This window comes from Anser cygnoides, chromosome 6, assembly GCF_040182565.1.
Source record: "Anser cygnoides isolate HZ-2024a breed goose chromosome 6, Taihu_goose_T2T_genome, whole genome shotgun sequence".
Classification (NCBI taxonomy): Eukaryota; Metazoa; Chordata; class Aves; order Anseriformes; family Anatidae; genus Anser; species Anser cygnoides.
This window is the reverse complement of record NC_089878.1, coordinates 24,725,492-24,733,005: the sequence shown is the minus strand read 5'-3', so window position 1 is coordinate 24,733,005 and position 7,514 is coordinate 24,725,492. Positions and strand designations below refer to the sequence as shown.

The window sequence follows — 7,514 nt, the reverse complement described above, 5'->3', positions numbered from 1 at the left end:
TTAGAACTTAATTTGTTTTCTGAAAAGGACTTTATATTTATCATGTCTCTGTGATATTTTATATCTGCCAAAATAAAACTGAGCATAAGAGGCTGCATACCGGGAAGTGATAACTTGTGGTGTCACATTTCAGTATATAGAGTCTTAAATATTTATGTGCAAAAGTCATTTAGCTATAAGACTGTTTCCTGTTTTAAACCAGATGCTATTGCATAAGCTAAAAATATTTAAGAAAAGATCTACAATGATAAAGGATTTCATTTGTAAATGTGCTCGTACACAGTGCCAAAAAACAATCCTGTGGACTTTGAAAAAAGAATTAGCTAGTCTGTGTGTGCCTCAGTCTGGATGTATGACTAATTTCTGTGCATTTGTACAGTGGCATGAGAGCTTTCAATATGAAGAATGATTTGCATTTACAAGAGATAGATTTCTCTGAAAATCAGGTATTCGTACTTCCATTTTTTTTTAAACTGTAATCAAAAAGGAAAGAAGAATGAGAAGCAGCAACACATTTAATCATAGCTTAGAACATTCCTTGCAACTCTCAGCTTGTGGCAGGTGCTACAGTAAAGGGAAAAAAAAAAAGAGTTAATCATGACGATAAAATGGGGAAATTTTTAGAAAACTGGAGCTTGCTACATGATATTAAATTGGAGCAGGTTAAAGTTCCACCTGGAAGACATAGGTCTCATTTCAAACTAACAGAATTTAGTCTTAACAATCATTTAGAACTGTGCAAAATCTGTCACCAAACAGAACTAAAACCAAAGTGTTTTCAGCCTTCTGTATTTCAGCATGTCTGGGACAAGTACATCCTAAAATCAAAACAAGAATGAGGCAGGGCACAGAAGACATCTTAGAACCCAAGTAAACTATCTACATGAAATAAAAGCCATCACATTTCATATTTCTGTACATACATTCTGATGATATTTCTGTTTTTAACTATAATTAACTGCAATGAGCGTAAAGAGAAGCAACAAGCTCAAATGTGGCAATATGACAATATGACATTGAGGCATCTCTTGGATCAACACTTTCACTTAACTTAGAAGCTATCCTTTTTTAGTAAGCACAGATATTTGACCCTTACAGCTTCCTATTCTACACATTCTGCAGCCAGTTCAGGAACTGTGCATTTTCAACAGGAACAGAAACTCCACGTACGCTCCTCTACACGTGCCATCCCTACAGCCACAGGCAGTAAAACCCTCTGCACATTATGTTACTGGGAGAAAACACCATGCTTGCTTGCCCTTGTTGGTACACAAGGTTTCCTCAGCCTGCTGCTGCCGTCCACCTCACCAGCATGTCCCAAAGCCCTGCTCAGGCACCTGCAGCCCTGGGTGACCTGTGCCAGAGGAACGCTCTCCTCACACGCGACCTAGCCGGCCACTCAGCAGCAGGAGCGAAGCATGAGCACAGCTCGGTTTGCCCCCACTGTATTTGTAATGTTTCCTGAAATTAGCCAATTGTAATTACAATAATACATTTTGTATGTGCTGTGTGCATTGGTCAGCTGTCAGCAGAAGCACTTCCCAAACATTTCCTGTCACTGCCATACCCTTCCAGCTGACTTGCTGTAACCAAGCAGGCTTGCATTGTGCCAACAGCATTGGAAGCAGCCAGCACGAGTGTAGTCTCACCCCCTGTATTGGTTCCTTCAAAAGTTTCCTCTGAAAAGTTAGATCAGAGCAAGTTCTTCACATAGTTTCATGTAGAAACTCTGCACTGCAGGCAGCTGTGGTCATCCTGTGTTTGCAGAGAATCCCAGAATGGCAGGTTTGTTATCAACTCAACTGTTCAGAGCTCCCTAAGTCAAGTGACCTTTGTGTCCCCAGTCTCCTGCAACAAGTAATATCTCCATACCACAAGTATCTCTGAACAACTCACTAAAAGTCTATCCTGCTGTATAAACAACTCCTCTGAAAGCAGGAGCAATTAATGCAAAGGATTAGTGGCTTTTTCCTTCTTTAGACCGAAGCAGTGTAAGACCCGCCTCAAAAAAGGGTGCTGACAACTAAAAGGACTTCTGCACACAGTTGTCTATGTTGCCAAGCTCTCCTCCAAATCAATTTTTAAGGTTGCCCCACTTGGCAGAGTCCTGAGAAAACCCCGGAAATCCTAAAGGCAAACATGCAGAGTTTCAGCACCACTGAACCTCTTTGGAGGTGGGGGGCTGCCTTGGTTTGTTGGTTTTTTTTCTTCCCTTTTTTTCCCCACTGCATTTAGGGCATGCAATATGTGACACTCAGCAACCTGAAACCTTGCAAGCAATTTGAATAGCATGTGCCTGCCAAGATACAGTACAGTGTAGTGTTTATAGATGTCATATAAATATGATTTATATATTTAAACCAATAGAAGCCTCCATACATGGGCAAGCCTTAATAAGTTTTCTCTCCTGACATTGGTCCTTCTAAATGCTTACTTAACATTACAGGAAGAAGACCTTCTATGTTTAGCACTTACAGAATATAGTACATAGGGCATGTAAAAGGCTCGCGTCCAACAGAAGTGCAGGAAAGCTTTAGGAGCTTTTATTCAACTCCTTTACTATTTCACTGCCTACAAACACTGAAGCAGCAGAAGGTCCTATACACTCCAAAAGCCGAAGTAGCAGCTCACATATTTCATTTTAAAGCATTTTGAGACAGTATTCTGAGGCAGCATTTTTACTTTTTAAAATGTTTTCATTATACACAGTGTGTAGAAGCCTCAAGAGATGACATTATCCCCTCATATTATACAACGAACAAATGCTTTCAATCAAAATAGGCAACAGTAATTTTCTCCTAAAATCAAAAAATATTATTCCCCTTCACAAATAGGAGAGCAGAGCATGGAGAGATTCAGTCAGCTGTCCAAAATCACTGAGGAAATCTAAAGGCTCCCGAAGCCCGATTTCAAGTCTGAGCAAAGTGTTTTAGTAACAATGACATCTTCTCGTTTTAAAGTTGCGTCTTTTCAAACTGAGCACTCCATAACAATCAAGAAAAGGCCTGGTCAGTAGCAGATGTGGGAGAAAGGAAAAAGGGATTACAGAGAGCAGCAGCACAAACATTTGCTTTACTCAGAGCAGATGGTTAGGAGTTTAGAAAGATTTTTCAATTCTATGGCCATAATGAAGGTCATAAAACAGTAAAACAGTACAGCTTTTCTTGAAATTTCTGAGTTAGAATGTATTTGCCTCACTTGGTCTATATTGTATACTGTAATCTTGTAGGCAATAAGTCATTCATAGTAAGCATACTGTCACTTACAAAAATGGACAGCACAGAACTTTTCTAAGAAGTTATTAAAAATAATGCAAATAATCATATCCAGGGGTGAGAAAATAATGTGAAAAGCTCACACACCAGTTATGTTTTTGTTTATAGAATATTTCCAAGTTAAGAAATTCTTAGTGAAAATAAATCATATCGATATTTAAGAGGTGGTGCTTCAGTACATACTACTCCATGCTTTTTCACATATAAGCAGAATTTAGCGACCGCTCACCACAACATAACTCCGTCCTGCACTTAAACAAATTCCTCAGTATTGAGCCTGCTTCTGCAGAACTGGTATTGAATCACGCAAATATTTAAACAGCCACTAAAGACAGTTACAAAGTACTATTTAGAGGCAGTGCTTCTATTTTATTGTTTCATAGCACTAAAGAAACAGGGAAGAACACATTTATGCAGCATCCTTCAGTTTGATGCCATCTATGTTGTCTGTGCTTATTCTTGCAAGTGAGGAAAGGTTTAAGGAGTAAACTCTACAATTTTACAAGTTGTAGTAAAATAACTAAATGAAGAATTTTATTTTTCAGTCTTTTATTCAGGCAAACGTCTATTAAATGCACTTTTTGTGTATAACAATAGCAGCAGACTGTCTATACTTTTCTTCTATGCACATATCCATTTACAGTATTAAAAAGAACTAATGCAAAATGGAATAACATAATGACGAGATTAAACATTTTGAGAAAAGATTGTGCATTTTAGTCTTTATGCCAACAGTTCTCAACATATGCATTTGACAACTCATCATAAAATGGTAGATTGATTTCAGTTTAAATTATACTCTTTTTTTGTACATTTGAGATTTAAATCTGGACCTGTGTCAGCTCATATTTCAGTAAACTGTGAGCATTGTTTTCATTTGTGAAGATCTGGGAAAAGGGAATATAAAAAAGGGGAAAATAAATTGATAATCTGACTGCACTCACATGAAGATATTTTTAAGTATAACATAAATGACTAAAGTGAACCTGACAATGTTTATATTTGACTGAAGAACAAAAGAAAATAGGAAGACTGTAGCGTTAGGAAATTTTAAATGTATGTCAGAACATTGCTTGAAACCCATGAAAGATCCAAAAGATTTGATCTGTGAAGGGAAAAGAAAGGAAAAGTCAAAGGCCATTATGGACAGTTAAGATTTTAAAAATTAAAACAGAATAAAAACACTGAGAGAAAGAAGTGAGAATGATTGACTGATTAAAATAAACAGTAAGTTTATATTAGTTTTTAATTGCTTCCAGACAAATACCCTACAGTACATCCTTTAGAGTAATCACAGCTTTTGGAAAACAACATTATACCACTTGTTCTTTGTATCACGTAGTGAGAATTCCAACTGAAGTGAAATAAGAAAAATATCAGTAAATCAAAGTGTGCCAAGTATTGTAGAGTTGACCTCCAATACAAAAACAAAACAAAACAAAGATGTTTTAAAGTTGTGATCATATAGAGCATAAAAGATTATGTGAACACAGGTCAATCTACAATACTTCTGAATACCACAAATCTTGTCTGCTTTGTAGCACCTGGAACAGCAGTGTAAGGGCTCTGCTTACATCCATGCATCTTTCTAGGTGGAGAACTGCAAGCATGCTATACCCAGAATTGCTGGACAGACTTGCAGGGAGAAATAAGCATATAGGGTGCAAGAGGAAATCCCTAGGAGAATGTTTTAAAGAAGTAACCCTAAGCTACAATAGCATTTTTCTTGAAATTATATGCTTACATACCATGACATTCTTCAAGAGAGTCGTGACAAATTTACCAGCTGAAGAAAAAGTTTTCTGTGCTATTCAGAGATAATTGCAGGTTTGGCACCCAATGCCAATGTATAAGGCCTTAATTTAGTAAGAATGACTTACACAGGTGAATTTCACTCAATACTGCATTCGGGATTTAATATGTAGGGTTAGTGTGTCCCTTTAGGTATGCTATTGAATATACAATATTTGTGAAGGGAATAGGAAAAGGTGTTTCATGACCTTTTTTTAGACATGGTTTGTTCCAGGGACAGAAATACTACCTGCTTGAATTCAGTAAACACAGAAAGCAAACATCTGCTGTGGATATGAATTTCAGTCTTGCTCCCTTTCCCCTTCTGTCTCCATTTGCTCTGGAAAGTTTCTTCTCCATTTATACAGAGGTGCTGAGGTTTGTTTTGCTTATGAACATGAGCTAAACTTTTAGAGCCATTACAGGAGCTGACATGGACTTTAAGAACACTCCATTACATATTATTTTTTTAACTGAAATATCTCTATTTTCCTTTAGATCATTCATTATTTCTAAACAGAATGATTTTTTTTTTATTTGCATATTTGACAAGTGAGAATCTTAGGTATTACAGGTAGAAGGCTCAGAAGATTTTGGTCACCCTCTTTACAAATAGAGACCTGAAATTCTTAATGGTAGGGCAACCTTTCGAAACATCAGTCATTGGAAGAGGTCAGGCCTGAGTACTATATTTTATAAAGCCAAAAGTCTTAACATTCTCCAGGCATTTCCTGAGAATCACAGAATCGTCTAGGTTGGAAGAGACCTCCAAGATCGCCTAGTCCAACCTCTGACCTAACACTAACAAGTCCTCCACTAAACCATATCACTAAGTTCAACATCTAAACGTCTCTCGAAGACCTCCAGGGATGGTGACTCAACCACTTCCCTGGGCAGCCCATTCCAATGCCTATCAACCCTTTCGGTAAAGAAGTTTTTCCTAATATCCAACCTAAACCTCCCCTGGCGCAACTTTAGCCCATTCCCCCTCATCCTGTCACCTGGCACGTGGGAGAATAGACCAATCCCCACCTCGCTATAGCCTCCTTTAATGTGTACCTATAGAGAGCAATAAGGTCGCCTCTGAGCCTCCTCTTCTCCAGGCTGAACCTGCTCCAGCTCCCTCAGCCGTTCCTCGTAAGACTTGTTCTCCAGACCCCTCACCAGCTTCGCTGCCCTTCTCTGGACTCTCTCGAGCACCTCCATGTCCTTCTTGTAGCGAGAGGCCCAAAACTGAACACGGTACTCGAAGTGTGGCCTCACCAGAGCCAAGTACAGGGGGACAATCACTTCCCTAGACCTGCTGGCCACACTGCTTCTTATGCAAGCCAGGATGCTGTTGGCCTTCTTGGCCACCTGAGCACACTGCTGGCTCATATTCAGCCGACTATCAACCAGTACTCCCAGGTCCTTCTCTGCCAGTCAGCTTTCCAACCACTCATCTCCCAGCCTGTAGCTCTGCTTGGGGTTGTTGTGCCCCAGGTGCAGGACCCGGCACTTGGCCTTGTTGAACTTCATGCAGTTGGCCTCAGCCCAAGAAGAATAGTGCTTTGATGAAATTTGGCTATTCGTGGTAAATTAAACTGCAGTACCACATCTGCTAGTGCTGTGTGCCATGAAAATATGGTCTCTCCCAGTCTACACTAACAATGCTATAAACTGTGTTTTTTTCTGACCTTTTCTCAGTGGAGAGTGCACAACCTATGTCACTGTGGTTTGAATTGTCTCTGGGGCTTTCCAAGTCCATTCTGGTTGGCACCCAGAAACTTAAGAATTTTCAGCCCCTGGTTTCAGGCACTTACAATGAAAGCAAGTTGAATGTGCTTAATTACTCTTTGTCATGCTTTCAATAAGTAATGTAGAAATGGGAACCTCAGTTTGATCTGGCAAAGAAGACAGTTTGGCCCCATGGAGGACAATGAACACTTGGAGCCCGTGGGACTTTGCTCTGAACACTTGTAACAATTGCTTATTGATCCATATGTTGAGGCAGAGAACTCTACAAGGAACCGCCTCGGAAGCTTTAGCTTCCTGAACCCACCTCGAATGCAAGTTTCTGTGCAGTCTCAATTTCCACACAGCTAGCCCCCAGTCAGATATAAAAAGCAATCAATCAGCATCACACAATCAGAACTTGCACTTTGCAGTGATAATCCTTACAGAGATGTTTCTGTCGCACTGTTAGTTCGGCACATCTAGGTTGCTTCCATTCCACAACTTAATCAGTTTACCTTGTAAAATTTTTGGGGCTGTGGTCACAGTAGAAGTGTGTGAGACTAACTAGTCCAATTGTAACTAGTCAAACTGAGTGCTTTAAAATATTTTTAAAGTGATGCTTTTCAGAAGTGCCTGAATTCCAAGGGTCATATAGATATGAAAACCTTCTGTTGAGATGAAAGAGTAGCACTTTATTCAGCATTTAATTGTTGTTGTTCTTTCTCAAAATCA

At 39.2% G+C, this 7,514-nt stretch overlaps 1 long non-coding RNA gene across 1 annotated transcript in view; it reads right to left on the bottom strand.

The window, feature by feature from the left end:
• Positions 1-510: 510 nt before the first annotated feature.
• The window catches only part of LOC106029931 (uncharacterized), a 131,809-nt gene continuing 124,805 nt past the window's right edge, over positions 511-7,514 (bottom strand). The window contains exon 4 of the long non-coding RNA XR_001203414.3: positions 511-4,380. This is a non-coding gene — a long non-coding RNA (uncharacterized lncRNA). The remainder of the gene's footprint in view (positions 4,381-7,514) is intronic.